The 17,658-nt window shown below is 39.2% G+C and overlaps 1 pseudogene; it reads left to right on the forward strand.

The window, feature by feature from the left end:
* The first annotated feature begins 582 nt into the window (after window positions 1-582).
* Window positions 583-1,778, forward strand: LOC114514113 (annotated as a pseudogene).
* Window positions 1,779-17,658: the final 15,880 nt, after the last annotated feature.

The raw sequence follows: 17,658 nt of genomic DNA on the forward strand, positions 1-17,658 counted from the left end.
ATGCAGAAAAGCTGAGTTCTCCCAGCTTCCATTCTTTTAAGCTACCTAATACTTAGGGAATCAAGATACTGCTGCAGGAGACTCAAATTTGTAGGGGCCAATTTTCACAACCATTTATAGCACATTTATCTGGAATGGCTTGTATTCCTCCTCTCTTCAGTGTCACTCCTGTAGCTTGCATACACTAAGATAGTTCAACATGCTCTTCTTAGTGCCAGGTGGTTTGATGACAGGGAAGATGTTTTTCTCTGCCTTGGGTCAAAGGTAAGTCCAGACTCCAACACCTTTTGCCTTAAGACCACTCTTAATCTTTGCACTCTGTGTTTTCCCACTTTGCTGGAAAGACAAAAAAAGTATATTCTTTGACCACCATATAATTAGAAATCAATAACCGAAAATATATGGAAAATTCCCCAAATGCTTGAAAACTAAATAACCAAATTACCATGTGTAGAAGAGTAAATCCAAAGGGAAATTAAAGCATTTTTTAGACTGAAGAAATTCAAAGGACCCAAATAGCTAAAAAAAAATTTGACAAAGAACAAAATTGAAGGACTTCTTGATTTTAAGACTACCATCCTTTCCACTGCCCAACATGCCAAAAAGAAAGGCTAAGGGGAAGAAAGTGGCACTGGCCCCTGCTATTGTGAAGAAGCAGGAGGCCAAGAAGATGGTAAATCCTGTTTGAAAAAAGTCCTGAATTTCAGAAACATCTACAAAAGACACACGGAGAAAACCAAAGAGGGGTAGGATCAAGGGTGAGAAATGGGGATGGCTGGGGTGGGGGGAAAATGGAGACAACTGTACTTGAACAAAATGTTTTTAAAAAGTTTAAAAAAAGAAAAAGAAAAAAGACCCAAGAATTTTGGCATTGGACAGGACATCCAGCTTGAAGGGACCTCCCCCACGTTGTCAAATTCAGCTACATTCAGATACAGTGGCAAAGGGCTATTCTCCACGAGTGTGTGAAAGTGCCTCCTGCCATTAACCAGTTCACCCAGGTGTTGGACCACCAAACTCATCTGCTAAAGCTGGCCCACTAGGACAGGCCAGAGACAAAGCAAGAGAAGAAGCAGAGATTATTGGTCCAGGTTGAGAAAAAAGCTGTTGGCAGAGGGGATGTCTCCACCAAGAGGCCACCTGTCCTTCGAGCAGGGGTTAACACTGTCACCAGCTTTGTGGAGATCAAGAAGGCTCAGCTAGTAGTGATTGCACACAATGTGGATCCCATCAAGCTGGTTGTCTTCCTGCCTGCTCTGTGCTGTATGATGGGGGTTCCCTACTCCATGATCAAGGGGAAGGTGGAGCTGAAGCATCTAGTCCAGGAGTGTCAAACTCATTTTCGCCAGGGGCCACATCAGCCTCACGTTGCCTTGAAGGGCCGAATGTAATTTTAGGACTGTATAAATATAACTACTCCTTAACTAGAGGCAAGGGAGGGGCAAGGAGCTCGGGGTTGCCACCACGTAGAAATAAGGTGCTGGGCTGGATAAAATAAGGTGGAGGGCCAGATTCAGCCCTCGGGCTTTGTGCTTGCCACTTATGGTCTAGTCCATAGGAAGACCTGCACCACTGTAGCCTTCACACAGGATTAGTTCAGAAGACCAAGGAGCTCTGGCTAACCTTGTGGAAGCTATCCAAACCAATTACAGTGACAGATGTGATGAGATTGGCCACCACTGGGGAGGAAACATCCTGGGCCTAAAGTCGGAGGCTCACGTTGCCAGGCCGGAAAAGACCAAAGCTAAAGAACTGGCCACCAAACTGGGCTAAGTGTACAATGTTTTCTCTACATAAAAGAAATAATAATTCCCTTTAAAAAATAAGAATAAAACTTACCATCTTGATAAGATTAGCTTTTTAGTAAGTTTTTTCCCCCCAGATATTTTATATAAGCATAGAAATATAGAGCAGTAGAATAGAACTGAGAGTCTAGAAATATCATTCATACACTTATGGCCAGTTGATTTTAGACAAAGGTGCCAAAGAAATTCAAGGGGGGAAGGAATTGTCTTTTCAACAAATGGTTCTGAGACAATTTGATATCCATAAATAAGTATATGGATTTAGACTTTTATCCCAAATCATACATAAAAAATAACTTTAAAAAATTGATTAACTGAGCTACTTCAAAATTAACATTTTGCTTCAAAAGACATCATTAAAAAAGTAAAAGGAGCCACAGACTGGGGGAAAATATTCACAAATCATATCTCTGATAAAGGACTTATTCCCAGAATATAAGGAACTCTTACAAAGTCAAAGACAAATAACCCAGTAAGAATACAAATAACACAATTTACAAAACAAACACAATTTCTTTTTTTAAATTATATTTTATTGATTATGCTATTATAGTTGTACCCTTTGCCCATCTTGACGTAGCACCCTCCACTCCTTCAGGCAATATACACAATTTTGTTCATGTCCATGGGTCATGTGTTTAAGTTCTTTGGCTACTCCATTTCCTACACTGTACTTTACATTCCCATGGGTATTCTGTAACCACTAATTTGCACTTCCTAATCCTCTCACCTCTTCACCCATTCCCCCATACCCTGCTCCGGCCTGGCAACCATCAAAATGCTCCCTGTATCCATGATTCTGTCTCTGTTCTTTTTGTTTGCTTTGTTTTTCTTTTTTAGATTAAGTTGTTGATAGATACATATTTTTTGCCATTTTATTGTTCATAGTTTTGATCTTCTTTTTCTTAAATAAGTTCCTTTAATATTTCATATAATAATGGTTTGGTGATGACAAACTCCTTTATGTTCTCTAGTCTGGAAAGCTCTTTATCTGCCCTTTGATTCTAAATGCCAGCTTGGTTGGGTAGAGCAATCTTGGCTGTAAGGTCCCTGCTTTTCATGACTTTGAATATTTCTTGCCAATCCCTTCTAGCCTGCAAAGTTTCTTTTGAGAAATAGGCTGACAGTGTTATGGGAACTCACCTGTAGGTAACTAACTTCTTTTCTCTTGCTGCGTTTAAGATTCTCTCTTTATTTTTAACTTTTGGTGCTTTAATTATGACATATATTGGAGTGGGCCTCTTTGGGTCTAACAGGTTGGGTGGGCCCTTAAGTTGGGTGGGGTGCAGCCTCAGGGGATCTCCAGGGTGGGCGCAAATGGTGTTAGCCAGGTTGGTAGACTCTCTGTGCTTCCTGGACATGTCTATTTCCTTCTCCAAATCAGCAAAGTTTTCTTTCATTATTTTTTCAAGTAGATTTCCAATTTCTTGCTCTTTCTGTTCTCTTTCTGGCACCCTGATGATGCAAATGTTAGGATGCTTTTTTCTTCTTGTTGGGGAACAAGAGCCTCAGGGGAACTCCAGGGTGGGGGCAAATGGTGTTAGCCAGGTTGATGAAATCTCAAATATAGCGCCAGCCTACCAGCTCTCTGGTTGCGTGTGGGAGGGTTCAGAAAAGGGTAATGGTCTCTGCTGGCCTTTCTGTCTGGGAGAAAGCTGTTCCCCAGCTCTTGCCTTGATGCCAGACACTTCAGTTCCTCCCCTTATGCCACTGGTGCCTTTCAAGGTGCTACCCCATTGCTAGAGCTCAGAGAGAGTGAGTCTGAGTAAATCTGTGTGTGGGTTCTTTAAGAGGAACTGCTTAGGACTACAGAAATTTCTTTCACTGACTCAATCCCTGCTTGTTTTTTGCCATCAGAAGTTACAGGACTCATCTTCTTGGCGCTGGAACCCTGGGCTTAGGGGCCTGGTGTGGAGTTGGGACACCTTACTCATAAGATATCCTTCCTGAATTTTTATCCACCACACCTGGTTGTGGAACCAGTCTGTTCCACCTCTCTGCCCCTCCTGCTAGTCTGGATGGATGTCGTTTCTTTAATTCCATAGTTGTCAGACTTCCATTTAACTTGATTTCTGATGGTTCTGAGTTGTTCTATAGTTTAGTTATAATTTTGATGTGGTTGTGCAAGGAGGTGAACTGTGTTTACCTATGCTTCCATCTTAACCAGAAGCCTCAAGCAGTACTTATAAAATTTAAAAAATGGGCAAAAGATATTGGTAGACATATTATCAAAGAAGTTAGGGATATCCAATAAACTAATGACAACATGCTCAAGCCCTGACTGGTGTGGCTCAGTGGGTTGGGCATCAATCTGCAAACCGAAAAGTCTTCAGTTTGATTCCCAGTCAGAGCACAAGCCTTGGTTGCAAGCTCTGGTCCCTGGTTGGGGGCATGTGAGAGGCAACCAATCAATGTTTCTTTTGCACATCAATGTTTCTCTTCATCTCCCTTTCCCCTCCTTCCCTTGATCTAAATATAAATAAATAAAATATTTTAAAAATTCATGATCAAGGTTATTAGTCATTAGGAAAACGCAAATTAAAACTATAGTGAGATACCCATTCACATCCACCAGGATAATACTATAATAAAAAGGACAAACAATAACAAGTGTTTGTGAGATTATGGAGAAACTGGAACCCTCGTTGTGATATTGCCATTTAAAATAAGAAATACATATTTGGTTTTCGTCTTGTTTCTGGCACAGAATTCCTAAAGCCTTTTGAATTCCCTGAATGATGAGAGCAGCAAAGGTGTCTTTGTTATGTGAATGAGATGAGTTGTGGACACAGCCAAAGAACTGAGGCTGGTTGCCAGTACAGCCAATCATGTGATAACCATATGACTTCTGGGGAGAGGAGAGGGGCTAGTGATTGAGTTCAATCACCAATGGCCAAATGATTTAATCAATTATGTCTAAGTAATGAATATTCCATAAAATCCAAGGTAGCTTCTAAGTCAGTGAATTCTTGGAGATTTGGGAAGAGTGGCCCACCTGAGTGGGCATGGAAGCCCTGCACCCTTTCCCTTACTGTGCCCTGTGCATCTCTTCCATCTGGCTGTTCCCGAGTTATGTTCTTTTATAAGGAACCAGTAATCTAGTTAATGAAAGGTTTCTTAGAGTTCTGTGAGTCACTCTAGCAAATTAATTGGAACCTCTGGTTTGTAACCATTCAGTCAGAAGCCCAAGTGAGAACTTAGACTTGCAGTTGGTAACTGAAGTGTGTGTGTATATCTTGGGGAAGTTGGGGAGACAGTCTTGCAGGACTTAACCTGTGGGATGTGATCCTACCTTAGGTAGATAGTGTCAGAATTGAGTTGAATTGTAGGACAACTAGCTGGTGTCTGAGAATTTCTTGGTGGCGTGGGGAAACAAGCCCCCTCCATACATTGGAATTGGTGAACAGAATTAGGCTCATGCACTGCTGGTGGTAATGTAAATTAATGGAGCCTTAAAAAAACAGTTTGGCAGATCAACAAGTTAAACACAGAGAGAAATGAAAACATATGTCCATATAAGCACTTGTATATAAGTGACTGTTCATAGCAGCATCATTCATAGTAATCCCAAAGTAGAAATAATCAAATATCCATCAACTGGTGAATGCATAAACAAAATGTGGTCAATCCTTACAATGGAATGCTATTTGTCACTAGTACAGAGTTAACAAAGTACTGATATGGACTACAAGATAGAACCTCAGAAACATGCTAAATGGAAGAAGCCAGACAGAAGAGATCATGTATTATACTATTCTATTTTCCTAAAGTGTCTCTAAAAGGCAAATCTATAGAGACAGAAAGTAGATTAGTTTTTGCCTTTGGCTGGGGAGTGGGAAAAGGAGGTTACTGCATATCTGTATGAGGGACTTTGGGGGATGATGGAAATTTCTAAACTTGAATTCTGATTGCCACACAATTCTGTAAGTTACTAAAATTTTTTGAATTTTAAACTTGAGTAAATTTTATGGTGTGCAAATTATATCTCAATACAGCTGTTAAAAACCAAGGGTACTTTTCATAGAAATTAATGATTAGCCTCTAAAATTTAAAGGGAATTTAAAGTTCCTAGTATAGCCAAATTTTTTGAAAGAAAAGAATGAAGTTGGAAACTGACAGTATCTGATTTCAAGACTTGTATAAAGCTACAGAAATCAAAAGGATGTAGTATTGGTATAAGACAGATATACATATTAATGGACCTGAATAGAGACAAGAAATAGATTCACACATATATAAACCACTGATTTCAGCAAAGATGCCAAAACAATTCAACAAATGGTGCTGGAATAATCCATGCATGTGGTAGGCAGACAATTTACACATACTTTATGATTCTATATTTTAAAGGAAATGCTAGAATAGATACAAATAACAACCTATAATGACAGAAAGCAGATTAGTAGTGTCATGAGCCAGGAGTCATGGAGACTGACTGCAAAGGGCCTTGAGGGAACATTTTGAGGTGATGCAAATGTTCTCTATCTTGACTGTAGTAGTAGACATTGCATATTTTTCAAAACTTGTGGAACAGTATAATTAAAATGATTATATTTTATTCTATGTGAATTATGTCTTAAGAAAGTTGATTAAAATATAACTTTGAAATTACAAATAATAAAAGAGGTCATCAAATACTGATTCTGATTGAATAGGAAGACTGACTCAAGATATTGGAGAAATACTGGAAAACCATGTCTGAGGTCACATCATCTCCCATATTCTATGACTTTATGAAATTAGTTGAAAGCTCAACAAGGGAGGTTTAGGTTTTACATCGGGACAGAATTCTAAGCAGTACACAGAAGAATAATTGATTTTGGAGTTAGAAGGGAAATTAGTGGTCATCTTAGACAACTTTTACCCTCTAGGAATTCCCATTATAGAATCCTCTATAGTTTGTCACAGACACTCTGCTTGCAGACATCACCCTGCAAAGCAAATCCATTTTTGGACTATTCCACTTGTTGAAAACATTCTTGTTAGTATTGAACTGGACATCTCTCCTGGTAACTTTTATTTTGGGGCTTTAGTCACCATTTCAGGTTTTACTGTTAGGAGCAGAAGTCATTTGGGAGAATGTGCCTCTCCTGAAAGTCACTTTAAGGGCAGAAGAGATACCCACACACATAGTGGTCTGAGAATGTTAAAGAAAGTCCCTAATAAAAGACCCCACTGGTGCTTGTACAGTTCCCGCTATTCATCAGGGGTGCAGGGATTATGTCCCAAATACCATGATCTCAACTTTTTACATTTCTTACAATTTTGCACTTTACAGAGACCAAAAGGTTCTGTTGTATATCTATGATGCTCAAGCTAATTTACTACGTAGAGTGGGAGAGAATTTTGGTGTACAGCTATGTTCCCTGAATTTTGTAGCAGGGATGCAAACATCATATGGGAGTGGGTCTTAGTAATCTGCAAGATCCTGTGGTTCTGGGAAAGTTACAAGGACACCATTCATATTACTAAATTCACAGTGTCACACATGTCCATATAGATGAGGTATCTGTGGCAAGCACTATTAGCTGTTTACCCAACAGATACACCTTTTTTTACTGTTGTGACATGCAACTGGGCAAGCATGAAAACTGCAGAAGGTTGAAGAAGAACCTGATGTTGAGCTGCTGAGTTAACCAACTCTGAAACCTCCTACTTCTAGACTCTTTCATAATGGAAATAAATCCTGAAGCAACTTTATGTTGGTGTTGTTTTTTTGGTCTCTTTCTAGACAGATGCACTGTACCTAATGCAAATGCCTAGCCCATCCTAATATGCAGGTCCCAGACTGTGACTAAAGCACATCTTTTAGTATTTAGGTGGGAGGTAGCTAACCTCTGGGATGGGTCCCATTGACCCTTGCCTCCTGGTGCTTAGATTCCTGGCTAGTCTCTCCCCATATTGAACCAGGGCTGGTCACTGTGGCCAATACAGTATGGAAGATGTGATGGTGTATGATTTTCAGTACTGGGTCAAAGAAAGATTAACGCTTCTATCTTGGCCTCTTGCTTTCCTTACCCTGGCGTAAGCCCGCTGCATGTTGTGAGGACACTCAAGCAGTTCTGTGGAGAAGCCCATGTGGAGAAGTATTGAGGCTGCTCACCGATAGCCAGCACCGACTTGTCAGGCTTGTGAGTAGAACAGGTCCACCGGCCCCAGTTAGGTCTTCAGATGACTGCAGCTCTGGCTGACCTCCAATTTATCTTATAGGAAGCCATGAGGCAGAGCACCTGGCCAGGCCATTCTTGATTTTTGACCCACAGAAACTATGAAAGATAATAAATATTTGTTTTGTTTCAAGTCAGTAAGTTTTGGGTTGATTTGTTATATAGAAACAGAAAACTGATACAGGAAGAAAGTCCTTTTATGTTAGGACCCAAATTCTACTCCTCCATACTTGGTCACAACTGCCCCACTTGATGATTTGCTAAATTTCACCCATAAATGCCTCAAACTGAGGTTTTTCTTCTTTTTGTACTCAGGCTATAAGTTTAGAATCTTCCAGTTGTCCCTGCTCTAAAAACAACTTTTACCTATTCTTCACCTCTTTCTTTTCTTCCCCATTCTTTCTAAGTCTATTTTTTATCTTTACTCTAAAAGAATCAAGATTAAAAAAGCCAGTTCCTCATAGTATAAAATCACTCAGGGCAGGAGTAAGCAAACTACATCCCACTGATCAAATCAGACCTCCCGCCTGTTTTTGTAAATAAAGTTTTATTGAAACACAACCATGTCCATTTGTCTACATATAGTCTATGTCTACTTTTGCACTACAGAATTGAGTAGTTGTAACAGAAACCATATGGCTCACAAAGCTTAAAATATTTACTATTTGGCCCTTTACAGAAAAAGTTTGCAACCCCAGACTTATGGTTTCTAATATTTTGTATTGTTTCTTTCAAGGGCTTCAGTGTTGAAAAACTCCAGGGAAGAACCAGTCACAAATATCTTCAGGAGGCAGCATTCGTCTTCAAAATCTAGGGAGTCTGTTACTCTTGGGTAGTGATTTCCTTCACCTCCTGTACTGTAAACAGCAGTATATCCCAGACAAGCCCATTTCAGTTTCTCTGCTTTGTTGATACTGAAGTTCTCAATCCACATATAAAGTCATGGGATGGTGGAATGGTTATTTCTCTTCTTTTCCCCTTCTTTTTCTTTCCCTTCTTTGTCCTTCTCTCCCCTTCCCTTCCTTTTCTTTCCCTCTGGTAATGATGTTTAAAATGGCAAAAGCATTTTAATTCATTAAAAAATATGCAAGGAGATGGGAAATTTTTGTCCTGGAAGCAGACTCACACACTCACTCACACACACACACACACACACACACACAAATCAGGCCAAGCAAGTTTGGCATGGAGATGTCATACCCTGATCCATAATCACAGAGCACTTCTCAGCTCTGGCCCTTCACAGAGGAAGAGGAACAATGGTAATTCCAGCTATTACAGTCTCCTGGGCACCAAATGAAACACTGCTGTAAATTGTATATAATCAGTGAGGAAGACTTTTATTTCTCCGTGGTTATGAATGGGACTTTTCCTTCCTCTTGTCTAGGAGGAAAGGAACAGGTTTAGATCAGTCCGGGGGAGTTTCATTTGGCAGAGATAACCAGAACTCTCTCTGGATCCTAAGAGGGCCCTGGTCCTATATTCAGGACCTGTGTAAACAGATTCTTTGAACTCTTTCCTATACCAAATTTCCCTTCTTCCTACCATACAATTTCTGTCCTTAGAACCAAGCACACCAACCATAAGGGGGTAGAAATTTTCAGATGCTTGAAAGGGAGGGTTACAGAATATAGATTCTTGGTTATCCTGTAGCATTTGTGCAACCCTATCCACACAGCCTCTGACCTCTGGAAGCTCATGATTTTGCAGGTGAGACCAGCCACTTTAGGAGAATGCTGAGTTACAATGGTCTGGACCTTTTAGGGGTCCAGAAGAATCATCAGACACTACATAAATTTGTTTCTGTTCCTTCTAGGTTGCTTTGAGCAATGAACTTTTCAGGAATGATTGACGAGATCCCCTAGGTGGTGATGGTGGTAGTTGGAGACTGGAGTGTCCCTAACTGTTCCCACATCTACACCAGGACTGTCCTTCAACACATTTTCTCTCAGTCCCAAACTGGGTGGGATGTTGAGAAAGTACAGAGAATGGTATACCCACTCTCACTAGGGACACAGTCTTCTGAAATGTAGACAAGAATCAAATACACAAAGTAATTCGAAAACCAGATAGAAAAAAAATACATTTCTGGACTGTATAGAACAAAGAAGAGAGGTCCCAAGTGGAGGAACATGTGTGAAAGTCAGGGAAGATGGAGCTAAGCCATGTGGAAATAGGGTAGGTAGAGAGAAGGGGGCAGGGCTGGGAAGCAGGGCCACAGTGCCTTCCATCCCATGGACCAGAAGTCATTCAATCCATCCTGACCTAGCACCCTTCCATTCCTCTTCCCTTTGTGTTTTTAATTTAGCATTTGACATTATTTTCTACATTTCATTCTGAGTTTACCATCTATCTTTATCAGTTGATTTTTCTCACATATCATTTTTTAAATTACTCTCTCCTACCATTTGTCTACTTCTATGATGTTTTATTTATATAATCTATTTATTTCTCAATCTTTTTATTTCCTATCTACCCATCTATCTATTGTTACTCAGTTATCTATTTCTCTGTCCCTATATATCTTCATCTACCTGCTTTTATTTTACTCTCCTTTCTCCTTCATGTCTAAATGATTAGTTACCTTGTCTTTCATTCTTAATATCCCATCTTCTTTATTCCCTCTACTCTTTTTTCCACCCTTATTTTCACCCAATAGTTTTCTTCCTTTACAGGGCAACACTTCCTCCTCCCCCAAATATTTGTTTTCCTCTTATTAATTAATGATAACAAGCCAACACTTATATAAGCACCTCTTATGTACGAAGCAGTGTTATAACTGTTTTATATATGTTCATTCATTTAATCCTCCAAACAATTCTATGAGATGGTTGATTCTCATTATCCCCATTTTAAGGAAATCTAGGTACAGAGAAGTTAAGCAGTATGCCCAAGGTCCTACAGCTAATAGCAGAGCCAAAGCTCAGTCCAAGACAGTCGATCTCTAGTATTTATGCTTCAACCTCTCAAGAAGGTCCACAGTATTTCAGCTTCTTTAAATGTGATTCTGAGACTGCCAAGCTGGTGGTTAATGCAGTTTCCATATTACAGAGGCTGCCCATCCCCTAAGATGGGACCAAATTCCAGGAGTTTTAAGCAGAATGTAATGCTTAGGTGAGAGGTTCTTCTGGTCTTTGGTCTATTCAGAGTTGATATGCTCACTGTGCTACACTTGGGTGCAGGAGTCATTTTAGGGGATTGGAGCCCTTGAGCTCTGCAGCCTGGGGTCAAGCTGCCACCACATTTCAGGTCTCTACCACTCTCAGGTCCAGAAATCACTTGTTCTTAAAAATGTTAGGGAATCTTCCTCCCTGCTCACTTCTCTCTGTTCTCTCAGCTTCAGCTCCCATTGGCCCCAAACTGTCTCTTTTCTCCCCTTCCACAGCATTATCCCACAACATGGAGCTGAGAATTCCTAAAGCAGAAGTCAGAAAGGGTGGTTGTCCACAGGCACTTTGCTTTTTGCCTAGCTCCCAAAACTGCTTATACTAGGAAGACAAATGTCTACCACCTTCTTGGAATGAGGGAACAAAAATACATGGAGAAAAGTACATAGATTATTATTTCAACAAGTCATCCTGCCAAAAATCCCATTACCATGGATGAAGTGAGAAGACTATAGGCAGGAGGTGCTACTAAACCCTACTCCTGCCCAGGTCTCCTAGCCTCTGAGACTCTTAGCTTGCCTCTGGGTCCAGTTTCTTCCCACATAATCACTCCTGCTTTCACAGCTGGGGTGGGATAATCTGCTTGAAATACTATTTATTTTATCTCATGAAATCTCTGTTCAGAAATATTCAAACACATATTGTCTGTCCTGGAGTTAGATCTCAGTGATGGTTGCATAATTTTGTGAATATACTAAAAATCACTAAATTTTGAATTTAAAAGGGTGGGTTTTATGGTATGTGAATTATATAACTTCGTTTAAAAAAGAGAAGGGTATTTTCATCTCCCCCTTGCAATTAAGTGTTCTGTCTTCAAGGTCTTCCACACATGATCCTTCTTTTCTCTCCAGCCTTATTCCCACTAATCACTTACCCACTCTCTAGACTCAGTTCTCCACACCTCTGGTCATGCCATTTCCTTGGACTGAAATCCTTCCCTTTCCATTCACTAATCTCTCTCCCATACCTTTCTCAAGACTGGTTCAAGTTCCACCTTCTCGGTGGAACTTTCTCTGACAACTTTAGCTTTTATTGGTATCTTCAACTCTAAGCTTCCTTTGTATTATAAATTCTTACTTTGGCATAAATTTTAGTAGGGTGACAGTTCCTTGAGCAAACTGTCCACCTGTGTGACTCAAAATTACACACTGGGACAGCATTCAGTAAGCTCTTTAAAAAGTACAGGAGTGGATAAATAAATGCATTTTGCTAATCTCTAAGTGGTTCATATGTGTGTTTTTCCAACTAGATTGTAAGGTCTTGAAGGAAGAGCCATGGTGTTTACCTGAGATTCACACTAGTTCAGAAAAGGACATATGGTTGACCCTTTTGCTACTTAATTACCTGATGGCTTGGCAGAAAATTTGCCCTTTTCCCACTTTATTGGTGATGGGCTAGAAAAGGAGGACACTGAATAGGCAGGGAGAGTCCCCAGGATGCCACCACTAAATGGTGGTTGCTCCACCCTTAGCCACAAATGTTTCATTGTCCACTGCCTTTGGCATCTACAACAGCCTTTGGAAAGAGATGTAGCAATTTTCCCCTCAAGGATTATTTTTAAAACCAGTGGCTCAGAATGCCTGTCGGAAGTGGGGTCAGACAGCTCTGAGCTGCCTGGTGGATGGGATGGGCGCTACCTGAGAGAAGATACAGTGGTTGGTCATTAATTTTGGACCTCTATTTCCCTAGAAGAAGAATCCAGGTCAAAGGAAAGAGACATCTTGCCCAAAACAGATCACAGCTTCCATGGAGATACAATACCTAGTCAAGTTTAGGGCTGTTTTAAGACTAGGTCTGGGCTAGCTAGAGGGCTACTGGCCTTTCATTCACTCAATGGAACAAATAAAAGTTTTATTGCATACTTATATATGCCAAGTACTCTGCTAGGTACTAGGGATTAAAGTGTGGACACGAAATAGTCTTTTGCCCCCCGGAAGCTTATAGACAAGCGGGAGAAGACAGACAAGTAAACAGGCAAATACATAAGTATGTGAGTTGGTGTGGTAAGTGCAACAATGGAGGTAGAGGAATAGGGAGTCTAAGGAAAGGGTCTGAAGTAGTTGTGTCCAGATTAGAAGAGGCCAGGTGAGAAACTGAAGGCAGTCAGGCAAAGGGGAGAGGATTTCCAAACAGACAGTGGACTATGCAATACTCAGGAGATGTAAGAACAAGCTATATCCACAGATTTGTCTAAAGCAGGGGTTACCACACAATGGCCCATGGGCCATTTTCACCCAGCCACTTGCTTTTGTAATTAAAGTTGTATTTGCATATAGTCCCACTCATTTATAACATATCATCTATGTTTGCTTTATTCCACAACTACAAGTTGAATAGTTGCAGCAGAGGACATATAGCCCTTGTAGCCTAAAATATTCACTATGCTCGTATAAAGAATGCACTTTGGGTGGGGAGGGACTGGAAAGTGGCAAGAAGTGAGGGTACAGAGGTGATCAAGAGCCATAATATGAAAGGTCTTCTAACCAGGCTAAAAAGTTCACTATTTTAAAATCAGTAAGGGAACAACTGTTGTGTTTTAAGCAGGAACACAGCATGATTATATTTAATTTTAGATTACTGGAGTGGGATGAAGAAAGTAGAAGATGCAAAACGGGAGTTAGGGAGACCAGCTGGAGGGATTGTATGTAGACAAGAAATGATGCCCTGGGACTATGAAGGCACCAATAGGGTGAAGAAATGAACAGATTTGAAATAAATTAGGAGGATTTGATAATTTTTTAGATATAGAAGTGTGTGAGATAAATTTTCACTTGGAATTTTTCTAAGATAAGGAGAAAGCAGTCATGACCCGATAGCCTTCTGGTACAATTTGACTTATTTACTTGAATGCATCAGACAAATTTCTTGTCTCAGTGTTTTCGTGTTTTTTTGTTGGCCTGTTTTCCCAGAATCACAGACTCACTATTACCACTTCAGTGGAATGTAGAAACCTACACCAGATAGAGTCCTTTACCCTCCTTCCTTTATGTTGTAGTTGTTTTGTGCATTCCATCTACATACATTGAAAACCTCATTACACTGTGTTATAATTTTTGCTTTCAATTGTCAAATATGCTTTTAAAAACTCAAGAGAAGAATAGTTGGTTATATTTTCTCAGACACTTACCTTTCTGTTGTTCTTCCTTCATTCCTGATATTCCAAGTTTCCTCCTGAAAGATATTTTCCTAGTGTCTGAATAATTTTCTTTAGCAATATTTTTAAAGCATGGCTGCTGGTAACAGATTCTTTTAGTCTTCCTTCATCAGAAAATGTCTTTATTTCCCCTTCATTCCTGAATATTTTACTATATTTGATATACAATTCTGGGTTGACAGTCTTTTTTTTTTTTTTACTTTTAAACAAGTTGTTTCACTTCCTTTTGATTTCTATGAGTCTTGATAAGAAATCTGCTGTCATTCAACTTGGTGTCCCCAATGGGTAATGAATTGGTTTTCTCTAGCTCCTTTCAAGATTTTTTTCTTTGTCTTTAGTTTTCAGCAGTTTGGTTATAATGTGTATGGGTGTAGATTTTACTGATTTATCCTCTTGAGGATTTGTTGAACTTCTTGAGTCTAGTAGCTTATATCACTCACTAAATTTGTTTCTGCACCCCATTCTTTCTCCTATTGGAAATCCAATGATATGAATGTCAGACCTATTGGTATTTTCCTACCAACACCTGAGGCTCAGATCAATAATATTTCTTTAGAGAGAGAGGGGGGAAGCAAGGGAGAAGGAAAGGAAGAGAAATACTGATGTGAGAAAAAAGCATTGATGAGTTGCCTCTCCTACATGCCCCGACTGAGGACTGAACCTGCAATATGGACATATGCCCTGACCAAGAATCAAACTGGTGACCCTTCACTTTGTGGGAAGATGCCAAACCAATGAAATCACACTGGTCAGTGCCACATTAATATTTTTTTAGCTTTTTTTCCTCTCTATTGTTTAGTTTTCTACCTGTGTATCTTTACCTTCGCTAACTCTTACTTTTTGTCATCTCCATTCTGCTTCTGATGCTACCTAGTAATTTAATTTTTTAAATTTTGGTAATAGCATTTTTTATCTGTAAAATTTCTGTGTGGTTCTTCTTTATATATAATCCTTTGCTAAGAATTCTTTTTTAAAAAAGATTTTATTTGTTTGTTTTTAGAGAGGGAAGGGAGGGAAAAAAAGAGAGAGAGAAAAACATCAATGGGTGGTTGCTGGGGGTCATGGCCTGCAACCCAGGCATGTACCCTGACTGGGAATCGAACCTGCAACACTTTGGTTTGCAGCCCACACTCAATTCACTGAGCTATGCCAGCCAGGGTGCTAAGAATTCTTTATATTACTATCAAGAAATTTTTGGCCTTCTAGCCAGAAATTTGGGGCTTTAATTCCTTCTCTAAGTTGTGTACTTCCTGAAACTGCTGTTTTTAAAAACATTTTGTTTATTTGTTTTGTTTTATTTCCTAAGCCTGGAAAAACATCTTCCTTAACTATTTGTCTACCTAATTACAATTAATTTTTCTGGCCTCACCTCAAATGTCATTTACTCCTAAAAGCCTCCCTTTATGCTCATATCAATTATATTCCCATGTTATTTACCCAGAGGAGCCACCATAGTTTATAATTAGATATGTAATTGTTTATTATTAAGATATCTCTCCTACTAGGCAGAAGATGGGATCATATCTGTCTTGTTCACCATGCAAGTTTCTAGTATCTAAAACAGTGTATCATGCACAACATACTCAACAATATTTTTTAGTGGATAATTCTACCTTCTACCTACCCACCCACCCATCCATGTCCTGTACCATTCCCCCAAATATATGAACATCCTCATATCCAAATATGGCCCTGACTCTAAGGATCTAATTCAATCTTAGTTTTGTAACTTTATAATTTGTAAAGCATTCATATATCTAATTTTTTCTTGCCTGATTCTATAAAGTCAAAATAAAAGTGATATTGATTATACTATATAGACAATTAAGCTGAGAATCAAAGAAATAAAATAATTTGCCCAAGGTCACAGCTAGTTAGTTATGGAAGTGATGGGTAGGACTTGTAGTAGAGTAAGGCAAATGAATTTCCTGGGGAGAAAAATGTGAGGAGGTACTTATCTTCAGGATTGTGGATGTTTGGACAACCCTGAAAGTGAATGCCTTTTAATTTATTTTTATTATTTTAAAAGAAAAACTCTCCATTTTCTTATTCCAGAGAGAGAGGAAGGGGAGGGAAGGAGAGATACAGAGAGACAGAGAGACATTGATATAAGAGAAACACCAATTGGTTGCCTCCCATGTGTGTCCTGACTGGAGACTGAACCTGCAATGTAGGCAGGTACTCTAACCAGGAATCAAACCTGTGACCTTTTGGTTTACAGGATGATGCTCCAACCAACTGATGCACACTGTCCAGGACCGTAAATTCCTTTTTAAATGTTATATTCTTGGCATCTCATTTGCCTTATATTAGGCTTGGTCTTGCTGTTGGGTCAAAGTTTACTTTGATATTTTGACAGAGAGTACTAAACAAATGTAACCACCTATGCATTTAGATATCACCTTCAACAGTGTTATGATAAATTTTGAAGTTACAGATACTGGACTTTGAGTCACAACCACTCTCTACTAGCTATTGCCTTGGGAAAATTATTTTTCCTTAGATACAATGTGTATGTCATAGGCTTACTGTAAAGATTAAAATGATATAATGTAGTCACGGCAATCTGGTGGTTGCCATTAATATTTGTTCACCTCTTTTTCTACAGACATAGGAATATCATTTTTTAGCTGGAACATGTCACCCCTGAAAAGGAACTCCATTTCTCAGCCTCTTTTGCAGGTAGGTGTGAGCATATAATTTTGTTCTAACCAATGGGATGTGAGTGGTACTGATATGCACAAATTCTGAATTGTGTCCCATTCTCACTCCCTCCCCTCCCCGTTGTTATTGACTAGAATATAGACATAGTGGCAGGTCACCTTGGATCATGAAATGATAGTAATACCCTAGTGATGACTGAACATAAGATAGAATCCTAAAACCCTAGAACCTATCCAGAGCAGAGCTGGCATTTTATGTCAGACTTGAATTTTACATTTTTATCTTGCCAGTGTAATTTTAAGACTTAATTTCAGAAGTTGAACTTAAATCCTAAATTTATGCAGTATGTAAAGCAGCATAGGGCTTAGAAGAAAGTAAGTATTTAGTAATTGGTAACATATTGGTAAGTATCCATTTGCATGTCTCTGATAAAACCTCATTCATTAACAGAGATATAACTTGAGCTTAATGTGTGTGTGGGGTGAAGGGAGTCCATACCACAAATAAGGTTACATTTCAAATTTATATTATACATGTGTTCTGGAAATTACTAATTTTGATAAATTAACATAAAATTTGGTCCTAAGCCCTTGAGTAGCCTAAAAGAAACATGTTAAACCTTCCTGAAGGAACATACATTCAACTTTGATTATCTAGATTAATTGCAAAGATTCAGTGAAGGTAACCTCATAATAAAAAAT

The sequence above is a fragment of the Phyllostomus discolor genome, chromosome 2 (assembly GCF_004126475.2).
Source record: "Phyllostomus discolor isolate MPI-MPIP mPhyDis1 chromosome 2, mPhyDis1.pri.v3, whole genome shotgun sequence".
Lineage (NCBI taxonomy): Eukaryota > Metazoa > Chordata > Mammalia > Chiroptera > Phyllostomidae > Phyllostomus > Phyllostomus discolor.